At 36.6% G+C, this 23,271-nt stretch overlaps 1 long non-coding RNA gene across 1 annotated transcript in view; it reads right to left on the bottom strand.

Moving 5' to 3' along the window:
- Positions 1-10,032: 10,032 nt before the first annotated feature.
- LOC113119249 (uncharacterized) overlaps positions 10,033-23,271 on the bottom strand; it is a 41,007-nt gene continuing 27,768 nt past the window's right edge. The window contains exon 3 of the long non-coding RNA XR_003294434.1: positions 10,033-11,932. This is a non-coding gene — a long non-coding RNA (uncharacterized LOC113119249). The remainder of the gene's footprint in view (positions 11,933-23,271) is intronic.

The raw sequence follows: 23,271 nt of genomic DNA, 5'->3' as shown, positions 1-23,271 counted from the left end.
ACAAATGCTATGACTAACATCAGTGGGAAAATAAATAAATTTTTCAGTGAATACTGTGTTGAGAGCCGGTCCATCCCTTGAGTCATCTTTCTTATTACTGTAGACATTTATAGACCCTTGCAAACTTGATGGAGACGAACGATAATGAAATTGAGCCCAAGTGAATTCTGAGCACCTCTGAACCTAGTCGTGGGGCAGTTCCTCAGAATATGATGGTGATCTATTAAAGGAGTCATTGCGTCAGTGTTGGGGATGCTTTTTATTGCTCAAACACAATAAGGTCAGATAGCTGACACCTCTTTGTGAGGCCCTTATAACACATTGGAGACCTAAAACCATTAACCGCAATGCAAAACACGCATTGCATGACAGATCAACACATCTTTGCTAGGAGGCTACGTTTTATGACTTAAGCCATATATCAGCCATCACACATCCAAAATATTAATGCTACTAAAACCAGAACCGCTTAACGCCCTTAGTTTACGGTTAGAATGAGCTATTTTCTTTTAGAGCAATGGCTTTTCAAACTTTTTCAGATAGTGGACCAGTGCCCTTGACAAAATTTCACCATTAATTTCATTGCCACAAGATGATTCATTCTATGATTCATTCTATAAATAAACTTCATTTATAGGTCTATTTTTGTTTATTTTCATTTATCAATCAACTCAAAGACCACTAGAGGTCCAGGAACAAAAAAGGGTCCCCATCTAAAAACAACTGATTAAACATTTACATATGTTGGTGTGGCACTAGAAACTCTCACCATACTTTGTTCAGCGTATTTTTTACAAGACAAGTTGTAAATAAACTACTGTAGCGCATATGGCCTCCAGGTTAAATGTCCATCTGTGGTTACTCACAAAATATGTTATATACTCTATGTATGCAAGTCCTTTAGCCTGAAAAAATAAATAAAATCTAATTTGCAAGGAAAAAAAGCACAAATGCCCCAACACATGGTGCATAACCCTGTGACCTTGGGTCAGGCAATCAAACAGGCTTGTATTTGTTGATCTTAGTTTTCTGACAGTTTACCGAAGTAGGAGCTTGTTAGAGAGAACATTTCCTAGTTTGCACAGATGGGTAACTATGTTACTTGTTTAAAAAAATTCAAATCGACAGGTTCTCAAAACTAGCTGGAGCCCAAATGTTTACTTACAGTCTGTCAAAAGGGAAGTCTTTTATTGCTTTAATTAGTGCCTCAACTAGTTATGGTAGCAAGCACACATTAGTGAATAACACAAATTTTATTAAAACATTTTTAAATGCCATATTAAGAGAGGGTGAGGAGGGGGGCATTTATTTGTATCTCAGTATTATTTAGATTTTATAGAGACAAGATCTTGTTCTTTTGCAAAAAAAATAAATAATAATAATAATAATAATAATAATAATAATAATGGTGTAGGATTTACTTTGAAACCATTTTTAGTAGAAACTGGTAATTTAACAAGTAATTACAAAGAAATGGCAAATAACATCTTTAAAAAAATTGAAATTAAGAAGGCTGAAAAAGTATTTTCTTGTAAAATAGTCAAATAATCTATTTAGATAATCCACACACACACACACACAAGCTTTTTTTTATAAATCGTGTTTTCCTTTTTTATTCAACTTTTTCCTTTTAACCCTAACCCTTGCTTTTCTTTTATTTCCTTTATTCTTTTCTTTTTTGACAATTACGTTTAAGCGGCACAAATTAAATACTATTTTCAACCACTTTTGTGGAATCACAAATATCAGATGTGCACCAACAAATGAATTTGCAGTTAAAATCTACACTTTCGAATCAAGCGCCAAAGACTGCAATGAAATGAAATCCAATGAAAAAAAAAGAAGGAAAGTCTTTCAAACATCATTCATATGACATCCGTTTAAAACTTAAAACAGATCATATCCTGCAAGAGGAAATAAAACAAAGAATAGAATATTAATATTTTCCACAGAGAGATTTGGATATGAGCACCAACATTTTAAACACATCAGTCTCTAACAGGAAAGAAAATGATGATTGATAGAAACATTTTGGAGACCGATGAGGGAGATCATGGAGGGAGATGTTTTGACCCATTCTGAGCAGACTGAATGCCAAGAACCAGGTAAAGAACAGACAACCAAAGGAAGTACAATCATAATTCTGATACTTCCGAACCTTTCTCAAAGCCAGCCAAAAGCAAAGTGTGTTACCAATACAGTCCAGATACACGTTATTAATATTTCCCAAAGCACTAATGGTGTATTTGCACAGTCCAACACTTTGTATCCAGTTGTTATGCTGAAAACTTAGCTCAAACTTTCATTATCCGCTTTCATTGTGAAGCACAACTCAGGTCGTATTGCTTGCTGTATACAAAACAGTTTAAGAATGAGTTGAATTAAAATATTTTTTATGGAAGTATCATATTAAGATAAATTCACAAAAGAATGTCAAACAGCCAGTTTATTGCAAGAGCAGATATCTCAAAATAACGTGTCTGTGGGTCAGAGGGAATCTCTCTCAAAATAACAGTGCACATTAAAAGGATGAGAGGTCACAACTACTGTCTCTTTCTGTTTATTACTTTGGTCAGCATCAGTTTCGAAAACACTAAGAGGTGTCTTTGATGTGCGGGAAGCACTTGAGTCAGGCTGGAATCTGAAATATGCCAGACAAGACACTCTCTCTTTTTTTCTCACAAAGCCACAGTCCACAGTCTGTGGGGGCAGATGGGTCGGGGTGGACACACTGTTGATGTAGATTTGGTTTTAGTTTAGTCGCCTTGTCTCATGTGCAAATATTTGTGCACACTGTCAGTGAGCAGGACCAGCACTCACTTTACGGGTCCATTAAATATAGCAAAAGAAAAAAATAATACGAAGGACAAGTGAAAATATGCGATTAAGTGAGCCAACAACCTTGAACGCAGTTCTGGTAGTGCTCACTAACGAGGTGACTGTGCCAGAGTTTCAGCGAGAGCCACTCGGAGCATAATCAGATTCTTTCAATGTAAAGAAATCAAGTTATTGCTCAAAAATGATCGTGTAACTGCTTCCCAATCCCAACCCTTTCAAGGAGAACATCATTTGTGGGGAAGTCGTGGCCTAATGGTTAGAGGGTTGGACTCCCAATCGAAGGGTTGTGAGTTCTAGTCTTGGGCCGGACGGAATTGTGGGTGGGGGGAGTGCATGTACAGTTCTCTGTGTGTGTGTGTGTGTGTGTGTGTGTGTGTGTGTGTGTGTGTGTGTGTGTGTGTGTGTGTGTGTGTGTGTGTGTGCATGTGTGTGTGTGTGCGCATATTTCGGATGGGTTAAATGCAGAGCACAAATTCTGAGTATGGGTCACCATACTTGGCTGAATGTCACTTCATTTCTCTCTTTTGAAGGATTTCAGAAAGGGACGGTTCACCTAAAACTGAGAATCATTTACTTATCTTCATGTTTTTCCAAATCTGAAAGACTTTCTCTCTTTTTTTTAATCAAACACAAAAGGAGATGATTAGCATAAAGTTTATGCTGCTCTTTCCATACAATGAAAGTGAATGACCTAGGGCTGCAATTACGGTTTAAAAACGAAAGCATACAAAAAAATATCCCTACAATGTTCTATCCATTTTCCATATTCTATTTTAAATTTTGTAAGGTCATACATAGCTTTACAAGAAATTAAAATTGTTCATAAAAAAATAGTTTGGCCATACATAGCTTTACAAGAAATTGAAATTGTTCATAAAAAAAACTGTTTGTTTAATTTTGCTGCACATATTACTGATCTTATTAGTACTCACAGGTATTCATATGTAAAATGCACACTTGAATTATCGCACATTTGCAAACATACAACATGGACATACTGACAGCATCTATCTATTAATAGCTTTAGAAATGTAATTGAAATGTGATTAAATGAATTGGGTCATTTTAATTTATACAGCAGCAAAACGTATACAGAAAGAAAAAAAAAACATTATCAAAGTGAATATTAAATCTTGTTGATGGCACTGAAACATATTCAATTCAATTCAATTAAAATAAAACATTTTTTTTTTAATTAACCCTATTAACTCAACATTCTATAAACCTAAAACGGTTCATAACTTGTACTCTAAACTTGTTAATACATTAAAAATGTTGTAGATGCTTTCAATATGTTAATAAATGTACTTCATTTTACTAATGATATCACATCACATATTGAGGTTTGTCACATTACAGCTGGTTGCAAACACATGACAAACAATGACGGCTAGCAGCACTGTAGTAAGCAAAAAAGAAAGTAAGCGTATAGAATGATATGAGAATGAATAAAAGATGGCAAATATCTTTTTTTGGGTGAACTATCCATTTAACAGAAATCAAAGCAATCTTGTTGGACTAGACTTCTCCTATTTAGGCACGTTCACATGCTCTTTACACATTGCCAGGAAAGCTATCTGCACAAGTCAACAAAGAGATGAGTTCCTTGGGAGCAGGCCTAGCTTGTTTGTCACTGTCACTCTTAGCACAGTTACACAACTGTGTTGCTCGTTAGCACAGACCAAAGGTTAGAGACACACCTGACTGACCCGTCACATACTACAGTCTTCATGGGAACACCGAGAGGAGCTGACAACTGGAACAACTAGCTACAATATGTGAGCCGATCTTCCACAGCTATGACCAAGCAGATAGACATCACAAGGCATGATGAATCACTGCTTCTCTGGCATACACTGTGAAGGGCTTTTGATTACAGCAGTAAAGTACTCTCTTGGGAATTACAGAACTAAATTGTCATAAATCCGAAGGGAACACACTGTCAGCGATGGCTAAAATTGGTTTTAATGATTCCCTGACCCGCTGTGTATCTTCAATGGCAAACTAGTCCAGGAAGGAACAGTGATGCCATGTTAGTACTGTACATTACATCAGAAGAAGAAAGTTGTTTACACCCTTTAAATCCATGAGATAATTCATGATATACCTTTAAGAAAAGAAAAGAAAAGAAATCCATAAATAAAACTTACTAACAGATTTAACCTCTTAAGACCAGACATTTTTTTTTTAATTTTTTTTTTAAAGTTATTATTTTTTTTTCATGCCTTTACATTGTTTAGAGCTTTAAAAATAATGTAACACACACACACACACACATACACACACATATACATATATACATACATATATACATATATATATATATATATATATATATATATATATATATATATATATATATATATATATATATATATATATAATATTATATTATATTTACATTTATTCATTTGGCACGTGCTTTTATCCAAGGCGACTTACAAATGAGGACAGTGGAAGAAATCAAAAACAACAAAAAGAGCAAAGATATATGTGATATAACAAGTCTCACATATACATATGTATATATATCCTTGGTAGAGGACATCGGGGCTTAATTTCTTAAAAAGAAAAAAGAAGACATTAATGAACATGCGTAGGCAAAATCAATATAAAGATGTATTTGTATAAAGATGATTCTCAACTATTATAACAGAATGATTCAATATGCAATTTTTCTTTCTGAAAAATGTGTGTAAAATTGCCATAATTGGCAAGATTTTCATAATAATATATAATATTGAAATATAATATTGAAATATAATTTATTTCCCTGTTCATTTGTTATGTCTCCCAGAATGTGTAATAAACATGCTTTTTGTCCCGTTGTCTTCAGACTGTCCTCTATTTTGTAACAGAAAGTCATATTTTAATTTAAAACCCCATAACCTTTTCCTGATATATTAATTTATGACACACAATTAAAAAATTAGACTGATTTAAATGATAATTACAAAATAATATAATAATTCCATAAGAGTGTCACTAAACTAATTTCAGACATTTTTGAAGACCAAGGAGAGGGAGTTGTCGTGGTGAAACATCCAATCATTTGGTATCTCTGAAAAGCCCTGAATGTGCTCTATACAGGACATCCAGACTGTGGCATGTACAGTCTAAGAGAAATTCACAAAAATATAATGTCATCATATGAGGGCGCAGGGTCTTAAAAGGTTAAAAGGAACAAAAACACAAGTTCCTATTTGAAGGATCGGGAAATCCTCACATGGATGGGTTTCATTGCTATATTAATATTTACTGTCCAAATCATCTCAATTCAAACTCCCCCTAGTGGTTATAGAGGGATTCACATCAACAACCTGTTATTAAACTGAATATGGTAGGAACGAGAAGCCTGAGCCTGGACTGAAAACGAGGAATTTTACCACAATTTAACCCTTTAAGATTGAACATTTAAAACACAAAAAAGTTATATTACACAGAACAAACAAAAACTTGAATAGCCTAAATAAGATTCCATTGTCCCCAGTAGTTTCAGACTGGACCCCACTTTATGTAAATGTAAATAGGAAATATTTGTGAACCATTGTCTGCCATGTGAAAATGTGTGCATGAGTGTCTTTCTTTATTCGTTAGGTTGGAGTCATTTGACCTTTTCAAATTTACGACAGTATAGGCTTTGCGCACAATCATACCCTCTCAGGCATTTCCTGACCGCCACTAGCAGATATCTATAGACATACAGCTTCACATATAGCTGAATACTGAACTGTCAGAAAGCTTTAACAGAACAGAACTGCACTAATTTATAATATTAGATGTCTATTTGCAAACATGCAAGAAAATAAAAAAATAACCCTAACCCTAAATTACTGCAAAGTCATATCATATTTTTATTAACTTAAAAATTTGCAACAAATGTTTGTGTCCAGCTGTCATCACTCTGTTGCTATGAGTTGAAGGGCAGATAAATGCCACAGACAGTAATACATTATGAGAGTAATAAGCCTTTGGTCTATTAATAGAGCTATGAAAGGTTTGGCATCAATAGTGTCAGTGTGTGTAGTTCATCAGCCCATACAAACACTTTCATCATCATCATCATCTTTCTATGTCAAACAACTGTGCATTACAGTAGAGTGCACTTTTGCTTGTCTAATTATCGAGACTGCATGGGGTTAAATCAGAGATGATGGCTGAAAAGCAGGGGTTGCTGGGAGCCCATGTTTATCTGCTCTTTTGTGTCGGGGTCATGAGGCCTTATGGACGCTCACCCAGTTGGCAGTGAACCCTAGCTGTAATTCCCAGCATCCAGTGTGCCTCCTCCATTCAAACAAGGAAAGAAAAAAAAAAGAAGCTCTAAATGGCCGTTGGGAGTCGTGCACTGCTCTGAATTTAGATGACTCGAACAAAAGCCTAGCTTCACATAACCAAATTCCTATTAGAGCTGGGTTTTTCATAACAATGTGCGTGCAGAGTGCCACTCAGACTTGATTTATAAAGATTTGTGGGTTTTTATTTAGCTTATTTTTTCTGGACAGTATCACCACAAATATATAATTAAAAACATTTTTCATTGCTTGCCTCGGTGTATGAATGCAAAAGAAAAATTAAGATTCATTTGTTGATAGTCTGGCAAATTGTCATTTGTGTCAATCATTAATCACTGAAGTACTGATATCACAGGATGTAGTGCATTTTTATTTACATATGTGCTTTATCATAGAAAGTGACCAATATCAGGTTTCCTGCCAATCATTCTCAAAGAAATCTGAAACAAAATATCTAGGACCAAGCCAGAGCTGGGAGCGTGTTTGCAGATTACGAAGCTGATGATTAAATGACTGCAAGGGTATTAATCACTTTTTCTAATCATATGAACCACGCATACATTTATCAAAACAAATCCCATTAAGAAGTTGGCAATAAAATTGCCTTTTTTTTTTTTACTTTTAAATGTTGGACTTGTCCTTTGCTTAAAGTCATGGCTCATATACGGAACTGGGGTCCCCAGGGGTTTGTCTTAAGGTTTCTCAAAAATAAAAAGTGGAATACTGAGAACAAATGTTTACTGTCAAATCATGCCAATATGCAACCTAAGTAATATGATAATTAGAAACAGCTTATCATATATTTTTCCAGGTTTCTAAAAGTGTGTGAGAGCATGGGAAGAATTATTTCATTGTGTAATTCACAATGCTTAATGCAAAGGCAGGGGTCCACAAACAATTTGATAGCATTGAAGAGTTAAACAAACTAATGAACTAATATACAGGACTGGATAAGAACTTCAAATCAAATGCACTAGATAACATTATTCAGCTCAATAAAAGCCTTTAATAACATCAAGGGCAAGACTGGGAGAGAGCAAGAATCAAAGTGGCTGATAAGATAAATCAAAAATAGGTTTACAGTATGTGGCTAGATTACCAGTAAAACATGCACTTTACCAGTAAAACAATCCCTTTAATAACTGGACATGCTGTTTAAACAGCATGCTGCCTATCCTGGCAAAGGTTAATTCCAATATCAACATAATACTTTTTTTAATTGTGAGTGTCGCCGAGTAGCTCAAAGGTGTCAGATAAGTGTTTTTTATTTTCCCTTTCCCACTTTTGGGCCAGGGACTTTTTTTACATCCTCTATTTTAGTCACACAGACAGCTGTGTGAAGCCATGTACTGCACAAGACCTTTATTCAACAGGTTGGAATGACAGCCTGCGGTAATCTGAAACCCCAAACCCAATTATTTTCAACTATTGGTACAGTCAGATTAATTCTGCCAGGCGTTAACCGCTTTGCTGTGATTCCTGTTGGGCTCCTGGGAGCTGAACCTATTTACTAAAATATAATTGCATCCACCGCGAACGAGGTGTGATCGCGTCCCGACTTCTAGCAAAAACTCAATAACCGATTTATTGCAATTAATAGGCGACTGTGTTAACAAAACTTGAGCCTGACAAGCGCTGTGCAAATCCAGGAAATGATACATCCTCATTTATTTGTAATTATGCTGTATTGCTCCCAGATGCAGTGCATTATGGGCAATCCATCAGGGGTTCTCCAATTGAGCTGGGGTTTGTTGTCCACCAGTGACATGTTCACCTTTGGTTACTCACTGTTTACCTTGGCCTCGGACAGCGGGCAACTGTCTGTGTGACATCACTAATACGGGACAAATCCTGACCATGGGCCACTAGTGGTTGCTATGAGTGTCAATGGATGCATTTCTGCAATATCAATGAGGAGATGTGAGTTTCCCTCTCTTGGAAATCTAAACTCCCCATTTCAAAATTACCATGAAGACGGGCATGCCGTATCCAAAATAATCCGTTGAAATCAATCAGACTTGAGCAATTATCATGCAACCGGCCTTACAAATATGCCAATCAGCATTGAGACAGTCTTCAGGGATTTTCCTTACCAAACCAGACGACAGCGAGCGCTCTTTAGTCCTCTAACCGGTGGTGATGGCATCTGCTCAGAATCTGTATTTTCATTCCAGCTGTGAATGGAGGCTTTGTGTGGTTCGGGGGAAACCTGCTCTCTGGGAAGTGTCAGAAGGGTAGTACTTACATTGTTATCTGAAGATAGAGGCCAGAAATGGTTTCCAGACTCCAGATCTGCGAGCACGTGTAGCGCTCGAGAAGTTTATATGTTAATAAAGACTTTCCAATTGTTTGGCACTATTTCTCACTGTAGGCTTGTCGTTTCTCTGATATAAATGAAACCTATATTGGTATGTTCACACCGGCCAAGTTTGCTCCATTAAATGTTTGTTTGAATCTAACCTTGTTCAGAATGTCACTCTAATAGAGTAGGGCTCAGATTGCCAGCATATGTTAGCAGCCCTGGCACAAGTTCAGTTCTTTTAACCTCTACCTTAGGAGCACAATTGCTCTCAGAGCACTTAGTTGAGCAAGCAAATACTTTCTCTTCAGTTTGGGATAAATGAAGCTGAGATCAGAAGTGATAGCAAGCTCTTTCTTACATATCGTCATGGACAGTGCATTTTATGTAACAGGAGTTTTTCCATTGAAAACATTTCAGAACACATCATATGCTTTATTTTTTTTAAGAAATGAATGAAAATACATACTACCATTCAAATATTTATGAAAAAAATTAATAATGCTTTTATAAACCAATGACATTAAATTGATCTAAAGTGACAATATTTTTACAACAATTTTTACTGCATTTTTGATCAAAGAAATTCAGCTTTGGTGGGCATAAAACATAAAAACAACTTTTGAATGGTACGGCATGTGAACATATACATTTTTTTGGCAAAATCCAAGCAGTCTGTGCACTTCTGCGACAGGAAACTAGTGTTAGGCATACATGTAAACCGTGCCAGATTGTTTTTGTTTGGTTTGGTTTAGTTTTCTTTTTAGGTGTAGTAGAATACTAAACTTTTAAAACAAATCAGCTGGTCCTAAACTCTCACTCAGTAAGAGTTGCAGTAGCTAAAAAAAAAAGGTTCAAATAAACAGTTGTATATAACATTTCACAAACAAAAGTGAAAATGACGTCTATGAATGGTCCCTACAGACTGCTTGGAAGTTCTTCTATTAGTCCCAGGAAGAGGCTTGAAATGATTTTCACAGAATTTCTTCAGGCGAGACCACTAGGGACCCTCTAATAGCACTTCTTCAAAACATTCAGAGACATTTTTCTTCTCTGTCTAATTAAAAAAAAAAACGACAGAAAGAAAAGGAAGAAAGAAAAAAATGTTTGACCTTCAAAAGTGAATTTCTACATAGCTGAACAAGCTTGTTTTTCATTCTTGTGCAGCCATAGTGATTGTACTCATCTCTCCGTTACTACTGACAGGAATGTGCAGCTGATAGCAGGTTCATAGGTTTACTGTGCATAGGCACGGCTCGCACTTGAGCCAGAAGTGCCCCATTTATGTGGTTACACATGTAAAGAATGCCACAGAGCAACCTTTCTGTTAGTTTCCTTATTAACCCACAAATTATGGAACTTTGCCCTTATCTGACAGATGCAATGAGAAATAAATGTTTGCTTTTCTTCATCAGTGAATCCCAATGGCTTGTAATTCGACTGCTCATTGTTGATTTTACGATCTTACCAAAAGATTTAGGTCTTAAATGATGCATTTTTGACCCCTGAATCGAAGATTTCACATTCTTGTTATCTGGCGTGTTGCAGGAGTGTCAGATGTGATCCCAACAGCAGACACCACAGGTTTGAATTAGAGCTGAGAATGCAAAACACTCCAGTCTAGACTAACAGTGATGGAACGTCTCTCGACTCACACACACAGACAGAAAAAGTGACGGACACTGTGATGAATCCTGGGATTTCATGCTTCTTCGCTTTTACTCCGCATGTCTGTCTTGAACTAACGAATCACCACAGGATATGACCCAGGCGAGATCGTTTTATGGAGCAGAGTCAAGATATCTCTCTTACATGAAGACAAAAACCTCGGCAGTCAACGTTTAATGCTTTGACACTAATTCTTGGTCAACTGCGGATACATTTTAAATCAATCCCTCAAAGAAACGATAAAAACCTCCAGCTTTCGGATAACCTAGAAATCAAGGCCTTTGCTATCTCAGTCACACAGGATCTTCATGACCACACATGAGCTTGAGTATCGATACACCAGCGCCATGGACGTGAAACTGACTCTGATTAAAGACTGTTGAGATTAGGGATTAAGGCTTTGTGTTTTGGGCCTGACGTAATGGGCCAGACGATCTTCTTTATCAGTTCCGCGGTGTCCAGCGTGCCGGCACAACTCATCTTGAGGGGTAATTTAAACACGCGGCTTTGAAAGCCCATTCATCAGAGAGGCACGCGAGCGGTTCGGAGCAGGGCCAGATAGGGGGCCTGTATGTTAGAAGCATATGCCACAAGATCGCTCTGCAAATAGTTTGACTAAATTATGCAAATGGAAGGGGTATCTAATCTTGCAGGAGTCACCGTGCAGAAGTGCTGTGATGGGATGATCAAAGTTGAGAGTGTATTCCTCTCGTCTCCAGAGAGCGATTGGCTAAAGAAGGCAGATAGCCTCCTCTGACCCCCCCGGAGATCAATCGATCAGCCGCTGGTTTATCTGGGCCGAGGTGACGGTGAAGATGAGCAAGGCAACCAAATGCTAAGAGAGGAAGATAAGCAAACAAGGCTTTGGAATATATAGTGATATTATTCAGAGAAAAAAAAAAAGAATGAGGAAGAAGGGGAGAACAATGTTGCAACAGTTTTATCCATTTCCAACACATATTTGACTTGTTTCTGAAACTTGCACGTATCCAAGGTTTTCAAATTGATGCCAGACTTGCTACAAACCAGATTAGTCCATAATGTAAAAACTGAACCGGGGGGGGGGTGGGGGGGGGGGTTCATATAGCTATTGTAAAAATACATTTCAAATAAATTAAGTTGTTTAATTCTTGTGACACAGAACACAGAATTTGGTAACAATAAAACATGGTTATAAAAAAGAAGCATTTTAATAGGGCCCTAAACATGTCATTTTTGTTCAACTTTTAGTTTCATGATTTAATTCATTTTACTATTAAAAAGAATGCTGGTTAAAACTAAGTTCCGAGAACTAAGCGCCTAGTATTCCAGAAGCTACTGTAAGCTGCTGTTTGAATGGGACATCTTTAAGACTCACACCTGTAAATGCGGCAGGCCCTTCTTCAGGGGTGTGAACTCCGGTCCTGGAGAGCAACAGTCCTACAGAGTTCAGCTCCAACCCTAATTAAAACTCACCTGCCTGTAGCTTCCTAGTAACCCTACAGACTTTGATTAGCTTGTTCAGGTGTGTTTGATCAGGGTTGAAACAAAACTCTGCAGGGTGGGACTGACGTTCACCACCCTTTCCCTAGTTGATCTCAGAAAACCAACAGTATGAACATAGCCAAAGAAATGGTCAGAATTACAAATATTTTTTTTAGTAGCTTGATCCATTCTACTCTTAATAAATATGAAGTAATAAAATAGCATTTTATTAGCAATAGAAGTAGCAAAATGGGTTTTCAAAATGGTTTAGATGTAGTTTAGAATGTCACACTGCAAGACGTCAACTTAAAAAATACCTGACTGCAAGAAATACAGGTATAGGTACAAGTAAACACCTTCTTTTTTAAATATTGACAAAGATTGCACAAGTGTCATTATGAAGCACTGTTGTATGAGTGACCATAACACAAAATTAATTTGTTCATTGAAGACATTACATTTTCCCCTAAGATCCTCCCTAATTTCCAACTCAATTATGGCACCTTTGCAAGGGAAGAAAAGCAAATCAGTCACACACAGGCGTACTGACAGTTCTCTGTCTGCTGTCTCTGTGTTCACTATCCTCAACTCCCCCGCTCTCTCTATGAAGAGCTAATGGATTGCAGCATGGGGAATAGTTGAAGGATAAAATGTAATAGAAGGGGACAAGGTTCTGACACGTCCTTTGAAGCAGACTTTGAGCAAAGTGTCAGTTTTATATAAGAGAGAACATTTGAAGTTATTTTTTGCACACACAAAAAAAATTACTGGCTAAAAATAATTGATTATTTTACCATATTAATATAGTTTTGAATATATTGTAAACATAAAAAGTAATCAACGGGATGTAAATAAAATGTTAAACTTAATGCAATAGTGCCCTCTACTGTTAAAACTACATCATCTGTACTTCATCAACAGCTTTTGTTTTTAACACTTGTTTAATATTGTGAAAACAAAACAATGCCATATGGCACAATGATCACATCTAAACACTCTATTGGTAAGATCAAATCAGAAAACTAAAGCTATCACATCTGAGAGCTAATGACAACAGTGGAGTCGTGATGGTATGTTTGTGTCGTAAAGATGAGCTATGTGTGGCCCTTAAGGGCCCTAAAGGCCTGGGGGAATACGGATGCAGACGTCCTGTCTGCTGGGGAAGTTTACCGTCAGTCAGAACCAGGATTCTGATGGTGGTGACTGAAACCCCAAGGGGGTGTGAAAGTGTGGGGGTACGTCCACTGAGCCCAGTTTGAACATTAAGAGCTATTTCTAAAGCACATTTGAATTCTACCCTCATCTCCTTTGCTTCCGAAAGAACGTGAATGATATGAAAGTATTAAAATCAAATGATCTGGCACAACTAAATTATCTTCTGAATGTTTCAAGTGACTTAATGGAAAAAGGAAAAAAGACAGACTCCAGGTCTCATTGCAAATGCTAAGAGACCCATTTTCTCAATATCAGAAAGCTAAGCAAAATCTAGGTATTTCATTGAAATTATAAAAAAAGAGCTGTCATAAGCCAAAAACTTTTTGTAACATCATCAATTAACATTACTATCGTGAAGATTTCTCAAGTTTTTGAAAATAAGATAAATGATTTAAGATGGGCATAAATCCTGTTCTGTCTGACCTTTTAACTCCCCCTATAGGTGTAATGCTGTTTTAAGTGATTTTATTTCTATTACGGAAAACTATTTTGTAGAATTAGAGGATCATCTTAAACCATCTGGCTCTTCAACTGATCTGAATCCTCCATATTTTCTTTATCAAGTTCTTTATCAAGTCAGACCATATCTTTTGAAAATAAATTGCTGCTTAGAAATTATTCCTGAGCTGCTAAAACATGCAACTGTTCATCCTCTGCTTTTAGGCCCATTTCCAATTTGTCGTTCATTACAAAAATTCTGGAGAAAACAGTTCTTGAACAATTGCAAACTTTTCTAGCTGACAATATGATCTTTAAGGTTTTTTAGTCTGATTTGAGAAAATATCACTCTTCTGAGACTGCATTGTTGAATGTTTTTAATGATATACTATTAACATGACTTTTCTTTCTCTTAAAAACTTAAAAAGTTTTAACTAAAGTTATTCACACTTTTATTACCTCTAGATTACCATTTAGATTACTGTAACTCAGTGTATGCTGGGATTAGTCTAACGGCTTTATACCAGTTACAATTGGTTCAGAATGCGGCAGCTAGACTTTTGACTGGGATTTATAAGTGGGATCATATTACTTTGGTTGTACAGTCTTTACATTAGCTGCCTGTGCCTTACAGAGTAGATTTTAAAATTTTACCTATTGTCTATAAATCACTAATGGTATGGCTCCATTGTACATCTCTGATTTATTGATTGAGCGCAATGTAACCAGATTTCTCCTGGTGGAAGTGCAGAGGTAATTCAATTGCACCAAGACTCTGGAAAGATCTGCCCATTTTTATTAGAATGGTTTCATCTATTTTTAAGACTCTGTTTGATAAGGCTTTTAATCTCTTTATCCTTTGTCCTGTATTTTTGCTGCATGTTATGATTGTTTTCTTTTCTTTTTCTCGGTAACACTTTAGAATAAGGTTCCATTAGTTAATGTTAGTTAACTACTTTCGTTAACATTAACTAAGCAAGAACAATCCTTCTACAGCATTTATAAGTCTTAGTTCATGTTAATTTCAACATTTACTAATGCATTATTTAAATCAAAAGTTGTGTTTGTTAACATTAGTTAATGCACTGTGAATTACCATGAACTAACAATGAATAATTGTATTTTCATTAACTAACATTAACCAAGATGAATAAATACAGTAATAAATGTATTATTCATTGTTTGTTCATGTTAATTAATACATTAACTAACATTAACTAATGGAACCTTATTCTAAAGTGTTACCTTTTTCTCTCCTTGTTCTTGGTTTTACTTTTTTTATTTTTCATTGTGTTGTTGCGGTTTTTAATTATTCTGCTGTAAATCATATTGGTCAACTAGTAAATAATGCTATATAAATAAAATTGCCATTGTCATTGCTTTTGATGCATTTTCTCCACAGAAACCCACAGCCCGAAAAAGAAATAAACTGAAACAATCTATCAACATTTGATGGGATCCATCAAAGTCCAGCAGCTCCAATCTTCAGCCTCTATGCCTTGAGAGATATTACAGCTCTTAATGCTATTAATACCATTAAAATATGGTTTCCTTTTCCTTTGTAAATGTATTATTATTATTATTATTATTATTATTATTATTATTATTATTATTATTTTGTGGCGTGGTGTGGTGTGGATGTTTTGCATTGATTCTCAACTGGTTGAGCTTATTTTATAATTTTATATTACTTAATTTGTAAACTTTATAAAAGATTTATTATTTTGATTTCATTATTTTGATTTTAACAAAAATATCAGTAATAAAAATTATATATAGATATTTTATCTATCTTTTATCTTATCTATTAACAAGTGTATAATTTAAAACAATTTAAAAAAACATATAGAATATATATTTTATAGCTTTTATAAAATGTTATAAAAGAATTATATTTTATAATTATAAATAAAAAGCAAACAATATATTAGAAATATTTTAATATTAATATATTCAATTAAATATAAATAATTAAATATATTGTAAACAGAAACGCTTCATTGTGTTATATATTATCTACTTTTTACATTTTTAAATATTTTCATATAACATCATTTTTTATTGAATAATGACCCACAAATTAAGAACCACTCACTTCTCCACTAACAGTGCTGGGTATTTACCAGCAGATGGCATCCTTACCAAAGACAAATTGTGACGATGTTTCCCAAACTGCCCCACATTTTCCACTTTTGTGGTGATTGGGACAAATATTTGGCAACCTTTCAGTGCAGCTCCTTTATTAGCAAAACTGAGTGTGAACACATGGGTACTAGCTGTTCAAAAACATACAATTAATAAATAATTAGTCCGTTTAAAAAAAGTGATGTTCCGTCTTTTAAATGCTTTGAGAGGGAGGAATGAGACATTATGGTGCTTAGTAGAGATGAGTCTGGCCTTGGGCAGTGCATTTTTTGACGGTGTGTATATGTGGGCGAGCATGTAATTGGAAGTGTGTGATCTTGTATTGCATTCCTGTAGCACACAGACCCTAAAGAATCACTTAAACCAATCTCTAATATGCTTAACTGCACCACACGCATTCTCTGTCAAGGTACATATACAACGTTGAGTGGATGTTTCATAGACCACACAGAATGAGGTGGCTCAAAGAAAATAGCATGTTTTAGTGAATTACTGTGGAAATCTGGGGCTTTATTAATAATTTAACAGAAACTATGCATTGGTATGATGCCCGGTGCCTTTGTTGTTTAATGAAAGTGTATGTTTCATTATGAATATCAGTTCCCCCTCTGGCTTGTGCCTGGAGACATTATGATGATGATATTATTCCAGAAGACTGCCTTCAAATGAGACAAGATGAAAGGAAAAAGAACCATTAAACAAAAGCTCATAGCTTTCTATTGTTTTATGAGCTCAAAAAATACAGATAGTATGAGAGTATGAGGGAAGCAGAAATGTATTCAGTTGTTCCTTCAGAGAATAGAACACGCCTAAAACGGTTCCAAAACCCACAAGAATCAGTTCAAACAGGATTTAACCAGGTTTGACAGGAAAATTCCTAAACATTCCAAAAATGAATCATCAAATACGTATGTGTGTATGCGTAGTGCATACATCTCGTTGTTGTGTATTGTGGCGATCCAGTAGAAGCTCCATGTTGAAAATGTTCTCTGAAAATATTTGGGCTCACTCGCTGCCAAGTTGATTTAGTTCAGAGCCCAGACAGAATTCCCAGAGTTCTGTTTGGGCTACACAAGCTTGAATTTCATTGGCTTGAGGCTGCATCTTACGCCAGCTTCTCTCTGAGCTATGAGAGAGATGTTCTACACACCCATCAGCCTCAGACATTCTTCTTTTTGGACAGCCCAACTTCCCTGTTCTGATCAAGTCTCACAGGTACAGTAACTTGGTTTTGGGGTTTTGGACATTTGCCTCATATCTCAAAGCAAAAAAAGCTCATCGAACATTGAAGTAATGCAGAGGTAATGACATTTAATGTAAAATCAAGATATGACTGGGGCTCTAGGGATGCTGTGTAAAATGGGAGACCGAACAGAACAGGAGCCTCTGCCAACCGGATGCTTTGGCAATGAACGAATGCACAAGCGGTGAACGGTAATCCCACTATGGCTGTGTCCAAAACCTAAAGCAGATGCCTCCTTCTCAGTGCCCAGTCATTGACTATGTCATAACATTGCAGCTAATAAAATATTTACTTATAGTGACTAATATTTGTTTTTCATCAGAAATGGGGTCATAAAGTATATTAATTAAATATTAAAGAAAATATAAATAAAAATATACCTATGAAATAAAATAAATACATTTACTTATTAATGATCTTTCTGCTGCTATTTTAGAGGCTACATTTATATTTTCTGCCAACAAAACATGCAGACCCTGGATTATGACTTATCATAGTGAAGGATACATAAATGCTGCCTTCAAAAACTGACCAACTGGCATATTAACAGACAGGATGTTATTCAGACATTGGATTTGCATGCGCCTTGTTGCTTCCCGTACATGTGCAAAGCCTTTTCAGCGAACATTTTTCAGCTTTTGAACACAGGCTAGAGCTCGCCTATTAACACCAATGTTGCATATGGATTATATTTAAAAAAAAATGTCATGTTTTAAAAAATAACTATGGAAAGTTAAAGCTTAGCTTCACTGCCAGATTTTTTTAGTTCAGACAGGAACCACTTTGGCAAGTTTACTTGAATTTATTAAACACAATTTATCTTTGGCGGTTTTGTTCCTTATGGGGGTTCTTGCTCCCAAAATAGTTGAACATACAAGAGCTTTAAACATTAACCCCCAGAACCGTCAGCTTGGAAATACATGACGATTAAGACTCTTAATAATGTCTTTAAAGCAAAAAGTGATAATCATGTAGATGTGGTAGTGGAACGTCTATCCTGTAGCCTGGTTATGTCTCTCAGCAGTGAGGTCCATGCCCGCTAAGACTTGAAAGCCTTAGACTGATGATACACAGGGCAACTTTTTGAGCAATTTTGCTTGGCAACGTTTTTTAAGTATTGTTTCCTGTGCACTTTCTAATTGAGAATGGGTAACAAATGTTTATCTGGATACTTTAGATTGGCCGTGGGCCCTGTGTCTCACCTGGTTGCCTGTTGACGGCAACATTTATCAAAGTTGCCCGGCAACATTGCTCAAAAAGTTGCCTCGTACCATCAGCCTTAGTGATCTGAAACAAAGAAGATGACAACCAGAAGGTGCACGGTAATATGCTCATGCTTAGAAAGGGGAGGGGGGGTTGTGAGCCGTTTGAGCATACTTATCTAGCAGTGGTGCCACGTATATATGTCTGTGTCTAATAGGAGAGTGTTAGTAATTGGAGCGATGACAGCTGACCGCATCAGCTGGTCACAGGCTATGCCTCCGTGGCCTGACTGAACTAACGCTGCGCTCGATAATAGCAAAATGCAATCTCGACATCTGTAGCTTTGTGTGTCATCAGACCACCCTTTACACTCTCTTTATCGTTCCCTCCTCTTCATCCTCATCTGCTATCTTTTTAATGAGAAATATTTCCTTGCAAATGTGACCGCGATCAAATGAAGGTCAGCCAAAGGCCACAACTACTCTTCCTTGATCGAAAGAAGGTTCTGCAGTTTCCAGCTGCTTCAGAGAGCTGTGATCTAGAGATGAAACCAACAAAGGAAGAGGTTTTGGCAGGGAAGCACAACAGCAGGGATCCATATTGCACATTCCAGTTGGGGGAGCTTTATGTTTGTCTATAAAACCTCCTGGAGCTTTTGAAGAGGAAGGGAGACTGAGCGAGTAACAAGGGAATTTCCTATACAGTGTCAAAGTGGAGGAAAAGAAGGGGGAAAAGAAGGGGAAAAAGACACCATGTCTCTCTCACTTCCTGTCTCATTGGTTTTCTCTTCTGTAAACCCACAAATCTAAATATTAACTTGTATGGGAAAAACCCCACATACTCGAATTCATCCTTTCTTATAGATGGGTTACTCTTTTTCCCAAAAAAGTGAAAGTGAAAGTGAAAGTGAAGTGACATTCAGCCAAGTATGGTGACCCATACTCAGAATTTGTGCTCTGCATTTAACCCATCCGAAATGCACACACACAGAGCAGTGAACACACACACACACACACTGTGAGCACACACCCGGAGCAGTGGGCAGCCATTTATGCTGCGGCGCCCGGGGAGCAGTTGGGGGTTCGATGCCTTGCTCAAGGGCACCTAAGTCGTGGTATTGAAGGTGGAGAGAGAGCGGTTCATGCACTACCCCCACCCACAATCCCGTCCGGCCCGAGACTAGAACCCACAACCCTTCGATTGGGAGTCCAACTCTCTAACCATTAGGCCACGACTTCCCCAACAAAAGTGTTGAGAATAGCTGCAGTAGTCCGTAGGGACCCCTCTATATAGGATTAAGCAGCATGCACTACTGAGCCACCAAATGAATGAGCCAAATTAGCAGCTAACTGAAGTTTCTGTGGCACAACTGAGTTGCTACAGTATTTTAATTAGTTTGCAACTCTCGAGACCACAAGAAGGTCAAGCAATCCATCACAGCAAGGACAAAAACACACATTTGCCAATAGCAATACTCAAATTCACATCAGTGACTTAGACATGACTTCATCAAACCAAAACATCAGCACAAAATGCCCTCTGGGAGACGTTTAAACTTGAGCATTTAAAACCCTGTGATGGAATGTCACCCAACCAACCTAAATGAAACTATTTTTCCCCAAGTGTTTTCCTATTGTCTCAGTCCCAGAGGCTGGTCCAACCCTCCTTTTCCATCTCTGCTGATATCGCCCTCTCTGTTTTACTGTCTAGACATTGATTGGAGCCCTTGGCTATGACAAAGAAAAATGATGTATTACAAGTGATACTTCTTGTCCTTATTGGATACATCGGCAGCTCAATACATCAGATTAGTCCACTACTTTTTACACCCCTCTTTCAAGGGTAAGGCTTGGAAGTTTGGTCAGTTTTTAGTACTGCTACTCTGTGAACTTCTGTCAAGATGACCCTATTAGAGTTTTCTGGTTGAAATGAGATGAGAAGAGAAGGTATTGCATTTCCTCTGTGCAGTACTCAGGTGGAAAATAATCACTTAAAATAAAAAAAATAAAACAAAATAAAGATCTTACCATCTTTAGGACATTGCATTTTGATAGTTAAATACTACAGCTTTAAACAAAAATTAAATAGATTTAATTGGGGAAATAAGTCAAAAATGTATCATTAGGGGTGGGATTCTTTTGATCGAACCTCAGGTTTCGATTCATATTGATTCTTGGGGTCACCATTCGATAAAATTTTTTTCCCGATATTTCTACTTTTTAATTACGATCCATGATTTTATATAAAAAAAAAAAAAATTGTGCACACTGGACATCAAACGCATCAGTATTTGATACAAAAACACAACAATTTGTGCGGACTCAAGAAATCAGTTTCCTAATAACTTCCTGATGAACCAAAATTGCCTATTTTACACTTCCCATTAAGGATGTGCCTTAATCCGAATATCGTGTTGAAAGAAATGAAAATGACATGCTAGCAAGTGGCTAACTATGTCCCTTAAGTAGCGCCGTAGAACGTGTTGTTAGTTTTCCATGCCTTTCCTAATCCCTATCTCGCAGTTTAGTTTTTTTCAACATCATGTTGTTATTATATTAAATAGAAAATTGATTTTTGAATTTTGTGAATCGATGCAAATCACTTGAAGACTTATTCACAATTCATATGCGAATCTATTTATTTCCCCAACCCTATTTATTGTATTCTATTATAATGAAAAAACATGACTATCAAAATTTCAATACAGACAGAAAAATTGTTGGAAGTAAACCTGTGCTTCAGTGTATGAGACTGTGTGTTTGTTGCCAACCCAGGCTGATAATAAAATTGAATTATCATTAAATAGCATAACTTTTTTCATGATTTGTTGTACCATGCATGTCTTTTATGTGTTTGTTCAAACCTTGAGTGTGAGCAATTTTAACAGTTGCTCATGCATCTGTAGCGGTCTTCATTATTGACGCATTGTGAATGGCTCAAACGCAATTAATATGGCACTGTTAATGACTCATATGGCCTGAAGTGTCTTAATGGTTAGATGCTAACAGCATCCCGTTGATTAGTGCAAGGATTATGTTTGCTAGATCTATGGAGCTCATTGGCCATCTGCTTTATGTGGGTTTTTAATCCTTGTGTGGGTGATCACACTGATTTGTGAAAATGGCCGTACAGGATGCAGGCAGCTTAAATGTTAATAACGAATCTCAGAAAACCTCCTGTTAAAGTAACAGAAAGTGAGGACTGTTTTCTGCAGTGTCTTTTACAGCTTGTTTTCAAATTTTACAACTTGACATCTTCTAATGTCAAGGTCTTTTCCAAGCTTTCATGCATTCTCAAATAGACTCATATATAGATGCTCACATTCTGCAGGAGTTTTAACCCAGAAAACTCACACATAGCTCTGCTCCCTGGAGAATTCAGCCTTCAAGACAACCTCTGAAAGCAGCACCTTAAGAAACTTGGTTTAGTGGCTTGGTCATGCACAAACAAAACTGTCACTAAACACACACGCGTGTGCGCTCTCTCTCTCACACACACACACACAGGTCATTCTGACACAGATTGTGGGATCACCCTGTAACTTACAGCACTGTTAGATGCCACTGTACTTGTAGCACATTCAGGGGATGTGACAAAAACAAGAAAGGACAAAATGAAAAAGGACAAAGGATAGAAAAAGAATGAAAAGGGAAAGGAAAAATGGAAGATAAAGGACAAAAGAAATGGTTGAAGGATATCCAAATGATTGCAATAGTTTCATAAATGATGATTAAATTAAAAATAAAGCCCTTTTGCCTTGAATATATATAACAGCTAGTAGGAATACACTGGCAAAATCAAAGCAAAAATGATTAAGCATAATCTGACAAGAATCTCTCTTCACTATCAGAGATACAGCGCATGCAGAGAAGTCACCACAGACACAAAAAAAAAACTCAGCTTCCAAAGGAGTCTGTGGTCACTGTGACACTGGCGAGGTAGAGACCAAGGTACACTTTCTCCTTCACTGTAATAGATCTAGAAAAGCAAGAAATGGCTCACATTTTCCATGCTTTTGAATTTCAATGCTTTGGCAGTGGAAGACGAGAAGAATAGGTTTGTAAGAGCACTAGACAAGAGAGACAAGCTGAATAGTAAAATATCATACCATTTAAATAGTTTTTTCTTTCTATAGACGAAAATATCAGAGTAAAATTCTACTATACTATTTAAAATTAAGCCAGACACATCCCATGAACTAATATGCATTCTTTCCGGCTATGCAAAAAGTAGTATGTCAAATAAGGGCCTTATCCAAACATTTGAAAACGCATCTTTTTCTCTCCATTTTGGTCTTCCGTCCACACTGAGATGGCGTTTTTAATCAAGGAAAATTTTACTTTCTGAAAATGCTTTCCAAAGTGGATAAATTTTAAAACACAGTTTTCGCTTCGCAGTGTGGACTGTGAAAACAGAGGTTTTTGAAAACAATGATGCAAGTTGAGTCATGTGACGCATATCATACC

Source organism: Carassius auratus, chromosome 19, assembly GCF_003368295.1.
Source record: "Carassius auratus strain Wakin chromosome 19, ASM336829v1, whole genome shotgun sequence".
Lineage (NCBI taxonomy): Eukaryota > Metazoa > Chordata > Actinopteri > Cypriniformes > Cyprinidae > Carassius > Carassius auratus.
Note: the sequence above shows the minus strand (reverse complement) of the source record. Positions and strands in the feature narration are given on the sequence as shown.